General features: G+C 40.8%; 1 long non-coding RNA gene across 1 annotated transcript in view; it reads right to left on the reverse strand.

Moving 5' to 3' along the window:
* LOC132712359 (uncharacterized) overlaps positions 1–15203 on the reverse strand; it is a 43291-nt gene that overhangs the window by 16299 nt on the left and 11789 nt on the right. The window lies entirely within an intron of this gene.

Below are 15203 nucleotides of genomic sequence, written 5' to 3' on the forward strand. Positions count from 1 at the left end.
CCAATTGAAATGCACATTTAATGCAACAAGTTCTACCTTTTAAGCTAATCAAAGGTAATGGTTCCTCTCCTAAAATTTTATGCTGGCTTTCAAAGATGTAGCTGCTTCCATCAATAAACTATTTTCATTCTGCATTTTGTAAAGGCTCATCTTTCAAATCTGGTTTGCTGAAGTAAACCGCATCAAGAACTTGCATGCAATCATGTGATAAACCATCCAGGTGAATTATCTACTGCAAGGGTGTCAAAATTGTGTTGTCATGTTGTCGTCACATGATGTATCGTGATTTTTTCCCCCTTCACTAAAACTGGGGTGGGTGTGGACAGCGCGTTACACATCCAGCCCATGGGCCGCGAGTTTGACACCCCTGATCTACTGGTATTAAAGAAGTTGGATTTAGTTTATTCACAGTCACCTGTCTCTTTCTGAGACATTCTGTCTCATTATGTCTCAGAAAGTTCCACTAAATATAAATCTGTCACATATTGCAACACATGTGCTTTTCAAAAGGCAACTGGATTTTCTTGGCTTTACCTTGAAAATGTTTCACTTCTCATCCAAGATGGTTCTTCAGTTCTTCAAGTCCAGTTGCAACCATGACTTGGATGATTGAGAATCTCCATAGACACTGCAACACAGTGCTATTTGTTCCTGATTTGAGGGGGGGGGTCTATCTGGGTAGGCCAGAGCCAAGGGCTTCACCAAAAACGGTTGAGCTATTTTCAGACCCTTAGGGTAAGACAGTCCAATACAGCTGAGCTCCTGTATGTGTTCATTGTCAGACCATAAAAAGCAGACAACCTCTGGCATCCTTTAAGTCCAATACAGTTAACCATGTAAAACAAAGGTGAAATCAAAGTACAAGCATTTGGTACTGTAGGGTGAATTGTCACTGTGAGTAAATCGATAATTCTCAAGTCCAGAACCTGGTGAAAAGACCCATCACCTTTCTTAACTGGCAGAGCTGGAAATTGAAATAAGTTTTCCCTTTCTTGAGAAGATCATACTGTAGGAAATGATTAATGATTGGCTTCAGTCCTGCTCTAGCTTTCTCAGAAAGAGCATTCTGTTTAATTTGCATTCTGTTTAATTTGCACAGGTTCATTTCCTGGTTTCAGGGCAATTTCCAGAGGAGGAATATATTTAGCTCATCCTGGATTGCTTGTAGCCCAGACCCATGATATAACTGCATTTAAGGTAGACTGCCTTGGATGAGGAAGCTGTTGCCTGAGTGGGGATTTCAAGACAGGCAAAACGAGTCTCCAGTCGGCAAAAACATCATGATTTTTCCAGGATCAAAAGAAAGAGTGGCTCGCCATTTAGAAAATAGGTCATATCCCAAAAGGGGAACCGGGCAGTCATGCATATTCAAAAAGCTAAGCGTCAACTTTTCCCTCCAACATCCATTTCCAAAGGCTGTAAAAAAGGGTTGATGTTGGATTGTCGTGAAGCTCTAACAATAGGTATAACATGATTAGATTTAAGAATTCCAGAATGCGGCCGTGCGGGTAGTTATGGGAGCAGCATGGCGCTCCCATGTGGCTCCCCTCCTGCGCGAGCTGCACTGGCTCCCTGTGGTCTTCCAGGTGCGCTTCAAGGTCTTAGTTACCACCTTTAGAGCGCTCCATGGCTTAGGACCGGGGTACTTATGAGACCGCCTCTGCCACCAATAGCCTCTCACCGTCCAGTACGCTCCCATAGAGAGGGGCTTCTCAGGGTGCCGTCAGCCAAACAGTGTCAACTGGCGGCCCCCAGGGGGAGAGCCTTTTCTGTGAGGGCACCCACCATCTGGAACGAGCTCCCCCCAGAGGTACAGAAGATTCCGGATCTGCGCACTTTCCGCCGTGCCCTCAAAACATTCCTGTTTCAGCAGGCCGGCCTGGCCTAACTTTCCCTTTATATTGCTTTTTGATTTTATTTTAAACTGGGATGTCTTGAATTATCTAGGACCAGAGTGTTTAGTATATTTTAATTGGGGTTTTTTTATTTATTTATTTATTAACGTTTGTATTAAATGTATTTTTATCATTCGCTGTTCACCGCCCTGAGTCCCTTAGGAATAGGGCGGTATATCAATTTAATAAATAAATAAATAAGAGCCAGTGATTTAGCGATTACAGAATGTGTAGTCCCATATCCCAAAGAAATAAATATTTTCACCTCCTACCATAGCAAGTACCAAGAGCTCGGGAGACACAAGGATTGTTTGAAGACTCTGTCCCTGGCTGCTTCGTTCTTTCTCTTTCAACACAAGAAAATATGGTAGGCAAGTCCCCTTTTTAAAATTCAATGGGCTTGCATCTTGCCAATATCCTATTTGGTCACAAAGAGCACATGGACGCTTCTGAAGAATTTCTAGCAAGTGCAGAGTGCTTTAGTGAGGCAACTGGCACCGTCCCTGTACCCCAGTGGACAAATTGCTTCGCCTCTGTGTTACTTATCTGTTTTATAAAGACAAAATGAATATCTTGAATATCTTGTTCTCTGCTCTTTTTTTTTGTACCATCACAGTTTGGCCAGGAGGGGGAGCAAGAAGACAATCAGAATTTAGCCCACAAGGAGCGAAAAAGAAGCATTACTAAAAACCTTACACTACTATAATAGATTGCCTCCTTCATGTCAAACTTCACTTACCCTTAACTAATTATGAATCTCTGTCCATGTCTCCTTGCAGACATATACATTAATTCTGATGGCTTTAACCTAGCAGTACAAAAGCCTCAGACAGTCTGGCACCAAAACCAATCAATAAGTAAAGTTAATTTTTTCTAAGATACCATTGCCTGTGGGAATCATATTTTCATGAAAGCTAAGCCTTAGAAAGTTTTTTTTTTAATATAATCTCACATTATTCATAGGCTTAAACCAGCTGCTGGATGGCAAAGTTTGTAGGATGAAACCCAGATATTAATGCTGTAGGTCATTCAATGTGGGCGAATGACCTACAGCAGAAAAAAATCTAAACAACAGTTTTCTAGACTGGGCGAGAAAGTTAGCTAAATAAATATAATTTCAAACTGCATTCAAAACCTGCCATCTGAACTAGCTACGTCATCTCCAGCAGCAACCGTTTCTTGGATTTTCAGTAGTTCTATCAGAGTGTGAATTCCTTTAAGTGTGTAACAAGCTTCCATCATAATTACAGAGTAATACAGGTTTTATTCTTTATACTATGAATCAAATATAGATTGAATAGTGACAGTTGCAAATTAGCAAAGAGGAACTAAAGAGCCTCTTGATGCGGGTGAAGGAGGAGAGTGCAAAAGTTGGCTTGAAACTCAACATTAAGAAAACTAAGATCATGGCACCTGGCCCTCTCAATTCCTGGCAAATAGATGGGGAAGAAATGGAGGTAGTGACAGATTCTATTTTCCTGGGCTCCAAGATCAGTGCAGATGGGGACTGCAGCCAAGAAATTAAAAGATGTTTGCTCCTGGGGAAGAAAGCTATAGCAAATCTAGACAGCATACTAAAAAGCAGAGACATCACCCTGCCAACAAAAGTGCATATAGTCAAGGCGATGGTTTTCCCAGTGGCAATGTCTGGCTGTGAAAGTTGGACCATAAGAAAGGCTGAGCGCCAAAGAATGGAGGCCTTTGAACTCTGGTGCTGGAGAAGACTCCTGCGAGTCCCTTGGACTGCAAGGCGATCCAACCTGTCAGTCCTAGAGGAGATCAACCCTGACTGCTCTTTAGAAGGCCAGATCCTGAAGAGCAAACTCAAATACTTTGGCCACCTAATGAGAAGGAAGGACTCATTGGAGAAGAGCCTAATGCTGGGAACGATGGAGGGCAAAAGAAGAAGGGGACGGCAGAGAACGAGGTGGCTGGATGGAGTCACGGAAGCAGTCGGTGTGATCTTAAATGGACTCTGGGGGATGGTAGAGGACAGGAAGGCCTAGAGCATGGATCCTCAAACTACGATTTTAGCCTGCAGAGTGCTTGTGGAAGTGAGGGGGGGTGAAAAGAGGCCAAAAAACAGGCAAAAATGGCCCATTTTTGCCCAAAAAGCGATCCGTTTTTGCCTGGTTTCAGTCTGTGGAATGCTTGCGGAGGTGAGGGGGGAGTGAAAGGAGGCAAAAAAAAAAATGGCCTGTTTTTCACCTTCCCTGCCTCCAGAAGATAGATAGACAGACAGACAGACAGACAGACAGACAGACAGACAGACAGACAGATAGATAGAAATAGATAGAGAGAGAGAGAGAAACAGAGAGAGAGAGAGATACAGAGGGAGGGAGGGAGGGAGAGAAGGAAAGGGAGAGAGGGAAAGAGAAAGAGAGGGAGAGAGAAAGAAAGAGAGAAAGAAAAAGAGAAAGAGAGAGAAGGAGAGAGAAAGAAAGAGAGAGGGAGAGAGAAGGAGAGCGAGAGAGAGAAATGGAGAGAGACAAAGAAAGAGAGAGACAGAGAGAGAGGAAAAAAGAGAAAGAGAGGGAGAGAGAGAAGGAAAGAGAGAGAGAGAGAAAGAGAGACAAAGAAATAGAGAGAGACAGAGAGAGATTTCCCAGCTGATACGGAGGAAATGGGATTTTGCAGTAACCTTCCCCTGGAGTGGGGTGGGAATGGAGATTTTGCATTGCCACGCCCACCAAGCCACACCCACCAAGCCACACCATGCCCACCAAGCCACACCCATGGGACCGGTCGTAAAAAATTTTGAAATCCACCACTGCCTATGGGGCGCATGGAAATGGAGTGATTTGCCTGCTGCCGGTGCCACCATGCAAGCCTCCCGCGAGCCTCCCTTGAGTCTGGATCACCTATCTTCTCCCCATCCCCCATCTCTGCCTCCACGCTTGGACTTATCAGCATTTGTGCTGTGCCAAGGGGTTGTATGGGGTAGTAGCTGCTGCCAGACATTATCAGATCCGTGCACTTGCTGCCTCTTGGGCTTATTTTTGGGGTAGGACTTATATTAGGCCCACCCCAAAAATTAGGCAAGGGCTTTGTTTTTGGGGTGGGTCTTATTTTTGCAGAAATACTATATGTGTGTGTGTGCGTGCATGCATGCATGTATGTGTGTGTGTGCTGAGATATTTATTTATTTATTTATTTATTTATTTATTTATTTATTTATTTATTTATTCATTCATTCATTCATTCATTCATTCATTCATTCATTCATTCATTATATTTATATACCGCCCTTCTCCCGAAGGACTCAGGGCGGTGAACAGCCATGATCAAATACATAAATATAAAAATTAAAAAACAATTTAAAACCAGATTAAATACTTTGGCCCACAATTAAAAACATCCCCTTAAAATCCAATTTAAAATTTAAAACCGTTAAAATTAGGCTAGCCCGGCTTGCTGGAATAACAAAGTCTTCAGGGCACGGCAGAAGGTGCGCAAATCTGGGATCCTCCGTGCCTCCGGGGGCAGTTCGTTCCAGAGGGCAGGAGCCCCCACTGAGAAGGCTCTCCAGTCGACATTGTCTGACCGACGGCACCCCAAGGAGCCCCACCCTGTGGGAGCATACTGGCTGGTGGGAGGCTGTCAGTAGCAGAAGGCAGTCCCGTGGATTTATTATTTATTTATTTATTTATTTATTTATTTATTTATTTATTTATTTATTTATTTATTTATTTATTTTTAAATTTGTATCCCTGAGGACTCAGGGCGGTGAACAGCCAAGTAAAAACATAAACTACAAACATTAAAATACAATTAAAAAGATATATATAAATTTGGCCCGATGATTAAAAACAATAACAGACAATTAAAAACATTTTAAAAAGTGTTAGGCCAGCCCGGCTTGCTGGAAAAAGAAGGTTTTAAGGGCACGGCGGAAGGCACCGAGGTCTTGGATTCTCCTTATCTCTGCGGGCAGCTGATTCCAGAGGGTAGGTGCCCCCCCAGAGAAGGCCCTCCCCCTGGGGGTCACCAGCCTACATTGTTTGGCTGATGGCACCCCGAGGAGGCCCTCTCTGTGGGAGCGCACGGGTCGATGGGAGGTCGTCGGTAGCAGCAGGCGGTCTCGAAGATAACTAAGTCCTATGCCATGGAGCGCTTTAAAGGTGATAACCAACACCTTGAAGCGCACCCGGAAGACCACTGGGAGCCAGTGCAGCTCGCGCAGGAGAGGTGTTGTATGGGAGCGCCATGCAGCTCCCGTGACTACCCGCGCGGCCGCATTCTGGATCAGTTGGAGCCTCCAGGTGTTCTTCAAGGGTAGCCCCATGTAGAGAGTGTTGCATATATATCTACGTTAGGCCACAGCTGTGCATTTATTAGTATGCATAGGAGATGCATGGGTTGCTGATTGACAGGTTCCCCCAGGTTGGTTCACACAATGTTTCTCTTGCATTCTAGGGACTGCTTTTGCAATCAAAGACAGGAATGTGAAGAACAGTGATGGAACCACTCAGATGCTTAGATCAATCTTCAGAGCAAGACTGGCATATTGACACTTTCTAGTTGAGATTAGAGCCATAAAAGAATTCCCCAGATATGCATGACCTCAGTGATCTAAGAGCCTAGAGGGAGGAAACTGTAGGTTGGGACAAAGATTGATGTATTTATAATAGCTATTGGAGGGGGGGAAAAACATCTATGTTTTGATAGGATTTCTGCCTCTTTGTCTCTCTCTCTGTTCTGCTCTGAGAAACAGGCTTCTTTGATCTTCCACTGATCCATCAGGAAATGTGACAGGTACAACAGTAACATATTGTAACCCTGAAATTATGGATTAATCCATAATTAATCCATAATCCATAGGAGCCTGAGTGGCGTAGGAGGCTAATGCCTCCTACTAAGGCAGCATTTAACATCCAGCTGCCTGCAATTACTGCGAGTTCAATTCTCACCAGGCTCAAGGTCGACTCAGCCTTCCATCCTTTCTAAGGTGGGTAAAATGAGGACCCGGTTTGTGGGGGCAATAAGCTGACTTTGTATAAAAAAATATACAAAAGTATGAAGGCTATTGCTTAACGCACTGTAAGCCCCCCTGAGTCTCCGGAGAAGGGCGGCATATAAAAATAAATAAATAAATAAATAAATAAATAAATAAATAAATAAATAAATAAATAAATAAATAAATAAATAAATAATCCAGAGAAAACCCGTCAATATGCTACAGAGTCAAAACAGATCAATCTGAACTCTACCCTTCGACTGTTCTTCAGTCTGTATTGTGTGACATTTCTTTGGTTCCCTGGATTTCTTTGAAACAAAAGTTGTTGTTTTTTTCCCTTAGGGGTCAGAGGGCTATTGCAAACTTGGCATGACTTCTTGGCTAGGAAAAGGAGTGGACATTTTGTATGCCGGGACAATATACGGCCCCTGGACCTCCCTTTTATGCAGTCTCTAGAATGCCTCTTATTGTGCTGCTGAAAATATCAGCAGTATATTTTACTACCAACTTAATGGGGAAATGCACGACCCCTAGTGTATAATTCTTAAAACAGCTTATTAACTCTCTCTTCTGTATCATATATCTAAATCTATATTTAATGTGAAAAAGCCATTATCTCTATGTTTATACCTATTTGTCCTATTGTTCCACCTTCTCATGTTCAGTGCAGCTAAACGTGGTCCATCATGGCAAGAAGAAAGAGCCTTAAAAAAGGAATGGAAGCTTAAGACAGAATAAGAAATCCTTCATGATATTTTTTCCCTCTGAAACATGTGACTTTAACGACTCTATCACAGAGAATATTAGTGAAAAGCAACCTTCCTTGATTAACTCTGGGCTTTAAAAGTTCATAGAAAATAATGAAAATTGGGGGAAAAAATCAAGATCTGTTTTAGAAAATGATTTTAATACATTAGAGGTAAAATGCATTTAATAAAGCCCCTGTTGGAGAAAAATTGGAAAGGAATAAAGTCAATTAGGAAAACTAGATAGACATTAAATGTAGTGTCTAATGCGTTAGAAGAATCATGAAAATTGTATAGAAAATACACAATTTGGGGAAAAAACAAATCTATATGATAGCAACTGTAGATTTGTAGGGGAGGATTTTTTTAAAAATCTTAATGGCTGAGAAATTAGCCATTACAAAATAGCTAATAAGAGGTGTGTAAGGCAAATTTCCAGTGATCCAATTTGCTCCTTTAATTTACTTTTATGGATAAAATCTTACCACCTATATTCTCTGAGGTTGAGCCTTCCTCAGCTCTTCATTTAATGCTGGGATTATTTTAAATAGAGGACATAATAAAAACAAAGAAATCATAAATTTTGCAAGTTTCTTAGCATTTCAGTATGCTTCTTTATGTAGCCAGCTCTCAGGGATGCTTTAGTATGGATTTATGCATTGACCTCCAATTCCTTATATTTGCTTTCATGAAGATTTTTACTGATGACTTTTGTTTGTGGGACTGCCTTTTTCCAACTGTTTTTGTCAAGGTGGACATGATTCTGGTACTATATCTTAAACCGTACCATCTATTCATACTAAAGCTACTCTATTAGTTGTCAGTAGGCTACGAAGTCCAGTTCTTTAATAGCAATAGCACTTAGACTTATATACCAGTTCACAGTGCTTTTACAACCCTCTCTAAGCAGTTTACAGAGTCAGCATATTGCCCCCAACAATCTGGGCCCTCATTTTACCCACCTCGGAAGGATGGAAGGCTGAGTCAACCTGGAGCCTGGTGAGATTCGAACTGCCAAATTGCTGGCAGCTGGCAGTCAGCAGAAGTAGCCTGCAATACTGCATTCTAACCACTGCGCCACCACGGCTCTTAAATGTTAAAATTCAAACAGTGCTGCTCTGAGATAAACCAGATAATACCTTTCAAGGTTGAATCTGCTTTTCCAGTCTAAACATTGGCTGAAGATTTGCTAAACATTAGCTCCACACAGTACATGAGTCAGGCAGCAGAACTTCTCTATAAGGGCCCCCACCTTATGGGATACTTGTCAACCTCCCAGATAGACCAGACAGGAAAAATAATCAGATGAGCTAATTCTACTTTATTGCAAGGCTACATTAACAGCATCTTGAAAGTCTGAAAATACAAATCTTCCACTGTTGCTTTTTACTGCCTGATTAACTGATAAGGCTTCTAAGTTTCTTTCTCTGCTGTTATTCAGTTGTGGGCTCCTACTCATTTTGTCTGATCATTTCCTGTGTAGAGTCTCTCCCCCACCAACCCCCCACTCCCAAGGTCATTCTCATATTCCATTATAGATACTGCAGTCCATTCAACACATACACCCACACAAACACACCCACACAAACACATCTCTTTTCTGCTATTCCTGAAACAGGCTGAACTGACTAAGGAAGCCTAACATACCTCTAAATGGGAATTTATTTTTGCTTTTTACAATCAGCAGAAATACTAGGCATTTTCTTATTTTCTTATTTCTTATTGAAGAAATAAGAATTATTCAGGAAGGAAAATGAAGGAATGTTGACAGCCACAAGGGAATGAAAGCATTAATGCTACAGTTACTAATTGTGGGTTTGATTTCAGGTGGGGAAATGAGAAGTGGTCATAAGATACACAATAATAAAATGGAGTAACCCAAATTAATTGTGAACAGATTTTCCAAGCGTAGAATTTTCATGGGTTTGGCAAACTCTTCATTTCCTTTTCCTACCCTGCAGTTCCAATATAAAAACTTGTTTTTAAGCCTGCTTTTGGAAGAAATGCTCAGATGCACCCATGCAATGGAATGTTCTTGATTACTAATTGAAAGGGTAGAAGCCAATTGTGATTTTGTTTTAGTTTGCTTAGCTGGCTGACTGGCTTCTGAGCTACATTTTAGCCCTTGAGCTATAAAATTCCCTTGGGAAAGAATTGAAAATAGTGTTTTATTCCTATTCCATATCATCTGAAACGGATCCCATCCTCTCTTCTTAGATTTGTGGGAAACTCTTCCCTATATTCATTGTTGCAGACAATTTGAATGAATGTGCATGGGAAGGAAAGACCCCCACCTCAAAAGCCTAATTTGCAATTTTTTTATGATTGAGGTTGTTGTTCACTAGGAATTAAGAAAGTTCTATATAGGTATATGTGCAATGCAGCAAATTTAAAAACAAAACACCCAAACTTTCCATTTATATTGCACTGATGAGAGGTTTTGAAGTGCCTTCTCTCTTCATTCAGAAAGCAAGCACCAGTGCAAAGCTTAATCACATCTGAAAAGGTAAGCTGTACAGCACAATGAAACCATCTGTCTTAGATTGATGAGGCTAATTGTCTGAAAAATAAAATTTCCATGCTTGTTCAAGCCAGCTGGGAGTAATGGAATAAAATAAAGTATACTACAATAAATGAGCTGCCTAGCTGTCTGTTAGGCTAAAGACTTCCATATTGCATGGGGCTGTATTTTATAGCAATAAAGAGTCAAAGAGAAAGCTTGGAGAAATAAGTTGCTTTTTCAGCCTATGATCAATATGGGGACAGCCTCTTTGCATTAATGCACCCACCTCCTCCACCAATGAGCACCTCTGTCAAGATTTATGAGAAATGATAATGTATGAGTAATTAGAAGTAATAACTACTAATCATAACTTTTATGAAAAATCTGTTCTTGTTAAGCTAAAGAAGGTAAGTCAATCAATTGATCAATCAATCAATCAATTAACAGAAATCAGCTATGGTAGGGTCTAGGAATCAATCCACATTTATATCAGTTTGCATTATTTCACTTGATTTTGCGTGATAATGGATTTCTTGCATTAATTTCTCAGCCTTGTCTATGGAAGATGCCTTTACAATTTTTAAGAAGCTCTTTGCTTTCATCCTGCTACCTTCAATGGATTATAAAAACCTTGAGAGGAATATTTTCAATTGCTTGCAATTATTATTTTGCATATCTTCACATCATGAAGACTAGTAAGAATATAATTACTGAAACTTGCTTCTATCCAATATTTCTTCTACGATAGTTATTGAGTCATTATTTATGACAGGGCTGAAGGACTTGTGTGGTTCTCAGGATACTGCTGAACTGAAATTTCAACAACTTTCAGGAACAGTGGCAGGAATTCATAAGTAGACATCAAATTTCCCATTCCTGATTCCCCAGATTCTCTTGAGACTCCTAGCCAGACAATGTTTGATCACAATCTTTTGTACTCTTAGATTGCAGTTGAGAAAAAGCTGTGCAATATTGACATATATGCTCACTTTGAAACCTGAAAGGTAGTTTTCTCCTGCTCAGCTAACACCCGTATTAGGCTGAAAACTTCAGGCCTCATTCACACCGAGTGCAGCAAGAGTTATTATAAAATAATTGAAATAATCATGTGCTTTCTACATATTGCATCTATAGAACACTGTTCAACTTTCAGAAGGATCTATTCTACTGAGGTTGTCCCATCCAACAGATTGGGAGAGGAGAAGGGAGGAGAGGAGAGGAAGAGAAAAGATGAATAATACAGAATACATAAAATTTCCTGCAAATAAAGGCTCACCAAAGTGAGGGATAGAACTCAAAAGACAAGTGGACTGTTTTTTCCTTGAGGAAAAAGAAGAAGATGTTGAACTGATGAAGCTTCTTGGATGAGAAGCAAAACAATTTCTTCTTCTTCCTTAAGGAAAAAAACAACAACAGTCCACTTGTCTTTTAAAAAAGTACCTTTGAGACAACTATGACCTGGATGACTGAGACATTGGTGAACAGAACATTTTTACAGCAAATGTCAGTGGGGATATGTATTATTTTTCAGTTGCTAGGGCTGTTCTTACTACGTACAGGAGGAAATAACTGCCTCAGGCCTGAGGGCTCGAAGACTTCCAAAGTCCCTTCCAACTCTGTTATTCCATAATATCAAGGCTGCAGATGGGGTAAAGATGCTGACAATAATAGCCACAGACACTGGAGACTGAAGCTATGTGTATGGTCAGCCTTCCACTCCTTAGCTACTACAATAGAGGATGTAGGTGCACCACCTGTGTTAAAGAAGAATCAAGAACAAGTCTGAACTGTTTGCATTAATGAAACAATGTCATTTTGCCCCTTCTCTCTAGCAGTGATAAGCCACCCTAGATAAAATTCAGAACAAATGAGGCAAGTCAATAGGATTGATACAACTCATCTTCTCTGAGTTATACTCAGCGTTAATGGGACCAATTCATGGATGCTAATTTTTTTGGAGACTTACTTTTAAATTAAACAATTAATGTATCTGGTTGTTGGAATTTAATTATCCTTCCCAGCTACCATCAAATCTATTTGCATTCTGTGCCAGCCTTTGAACCGAATGTTAAATAATATGATTCTACTTTCTTTGCAGTTTCCTTTTGTGCTGAGCAAACTTAAAAGAAGGCATCTTAAATGCCTTCTCAATCCACTGGATAAGTCTTAAGTTGGGGAAAAAACAATATGAATAGATTTTTCTTATGGAAATCAATATATATATATTGAAAGGGAAAAAGCAGCAGAAAATTAACATTTTATTACGAAGTAACAACCTCCTTAAAGCTTGCTTGTGCAAAATCCTGTTTGTGCTTATGGATGGGAGGAGCCAATCCAAATACTGTTGTCAGAAATAATGTTGCAGAGAGAATCCCAAATGTATCGTGTTGAAAAAAAAGGGAGAATGCTAAGTATCCAAGCTAACATTATGCAAAAAGTAAGAACTTTCTGAAGGTAGGTTTCTAGTTTCCAGAAAAGCTAGCAATGAAAATCTAAGATAGTCAAGTGCTTTTTAACAGTGGTGATTTTTTTATAAGTTCGCATGTAAAAATGAAACACAAAATTCATATTTATTGGGAAAAGTAACAATCCAATCTTGCATATATCCATGGGTACACACCCACAAGCATATTAATTAAGGGACTTAAAGTATTTAAAATTAACCAGTGAAAATATTTGGGAATATAGTATTTTTTTTTCTTTTAAGGTCCCTGTAATCCTTGTATTGGGATGAGGTCAGAGCGACTAAATGGAGGTGAGCATTTACTGGCCAGATGCCCTTCCTGGTGCCTACCAGTATATCACAGCAGATATTTTCTTTTTGCACCCAGATAGAGAAACATCTGTCATTGCCTAGGATTGAACTCTCAACCTCCTGTGTGTGAGGTGAGAGTCAACACCTCTAGGCCACCACACCACTCATTGTGTGGTGTGGAAATATAGTAAATCATTCACTGAAAATATCATTTATCTAGCCACTGTGCTTTCAATGGGATTTTTGCAAAGAGCTACTTATTATTTATTATTATTTTTATTTTTTAAATTTTTATACCGCCCCCTCTCCTGAAGGACTCGGGGCGGTGAACAGACAAAATTAAAAAACATACAATATAAACATTAAAATACTATAAAACAAAATTAAATTTATCTTTGGCTTCCCCCAATTTAAAACCCCTTACCCATAAAATTCACCAATTAAATTTTTTTAACCCAGCCCGGTTTGCTGAAATAAAAAAGTCTTCAGGGCCCGGCGGAAGGTCCGGAGGTCCGGGATCAGTCGTATCCGTGGGGGTAGCTCATTCCAGAGGGCGGGTGCCCCCACAGAGAAGGCTCTTCCCCGGGGGGGTCGCCAGCCGACATTGCCTGACCGACGGCACCCTGAGGAGGCCCTCTCTGTGGGAGCGTGTCGGTCGGTGGGAGGAAAACGGTGGCAGAATGCGGTCCTGTAGGTAACCAGATCCTAAACCATGGAGTGCTTTAAATGTGGTTAGAAGAAATGATACAACAAAATATTATAAATTTTAAGTCAGCCCAGCTTGCTGAAATAGGAAGGTCTTCAAAGCTTGATGGAAGGTCCGGAGGTGCGGGATCAGTTGTATTCCTGGGGGTAGCTCGTTCCAGAGGGCGGGTGCCCCCACAGAGAAGGCTCTCCCCCTGGGAGAAGCAATGCTTCGACATTGCTTGACCGACGGCACCCTGAGGAGGCCCTCTCTGTGGGAGCGTATTGGCCGGTGGGAGGTTATCGGTGGCAGAAGATGGTCTCATAAATAAAGCAAAGAGCTACTTAAATATATCAGGACAGATACTGTATGTAGAACCAAAGCTTCTATAGGTACACACACATTCACAAAACCACACTCGATGCCATCTTGGGGATGGCCCAGAGAGGCCTCTAGAAGTCATCAAATTACTATATTTAAGGTGACAAAGGGGGGGAATATTGAAGATAAATCATACTAATTATATTTAATTTTAGACAAACTAAAGTATATGCAACCCAGAATTCAATTTAGGTTTTTTTTTCTGACCCCACCTATTACTGTTTGAAGTATGGCCTCAGCACCTCATTCAAAAGCCAATAGTAGTTTTAATCTAGAAAGTTGTACAGGTAGTCCTTGAATAACAACCATTCATTTATCAACTGTTCAACGTTGCAACAGTACTGGAAAAAAAAAGACTTATGACTGATTCATACACTTACAATCATTGAAGCATCTTCATAGTCACATGATCAAAATTTGGGCACTTGGCAACCAACATGTAGTTATGACAGTTGCAGTATCCTAGGTTCATATGAGCACTATTTGCAATCTTCTCAGCTGGCTTCTCATAAGCAAAACCAATGGGGGAAATCAAAGAAATAATGTAGTTTCTCATAATAGTAACTCTATTCGGCTTCTTTACTTTCTTAGGATAGATCCCTGGTGGTGCAGTGGTTGGAATGAAGCATTGCAAGCTAACACTGTACACAGCCTGGAGTTCGATCTTGATAGGGCTCATGGTTGACTCGGTCTTCCATCCTTCTGAGGTTGGTAAAAGAGGACCCAGATTGTCACAGGCAATATGCTGACACTGTAAACTGTCCAGACTCTATGGGCAGAGGTGGTATTCAGCAGGTTTTGACCAGTTCTGGAGAACTGGTAGCAGAAATTTTGAGTAGTTCGGAGAACCGGTAAATACCATCTCTGATTGGCCACCCCCCCATTTATTCTCTGCCTCCCGAGTCCCAGCTGATTGGGAGGAAATGGGGATTTTGCAGTAACCTTCCCCTGGAGTGGGGTGGGAATGGAGATTTTACAGTATCCTTCCCCTTCCATGCCCACCAAGTCACACCCACCAAGCCATGCCCACAGAACCGGTAGTAAAAAACTTTGAATCCCACCACTGTCTATTGGGCAGTATTCAACTTTAAGTGCTAATGCTATTGCTATTTCCTTTTTCATTTTCAGGCATACAAGGCTTCAGCTCTGCCTAGTGAAACTTCTTTCTTTCTTTCTTTCTTTCTTTCTTTCTTTCTTTCTTTCTTTCTTTCTTTCCTTCCTTCCTTCCTTCCTTCCTTCCTTCCTTCCTTCCTTCCTTCTTTTACACAGTTGTAGACCATG

Source organism: Pantherophis guttatus, chromosome 9, assembly GCF_059756535.1.
Source record: "Pantherophis guttatus breed Tessera chromosome 9, ASM5975653v1, whole genome shotgun sequence".
Classification (NCBI taxonomy): domain Eukaryota; kingdom Metazoa; phylum Chordata; class Lepidosauria; order Squamata; family Colubridae; genus Pantherophis; species Pantherophis guttatus.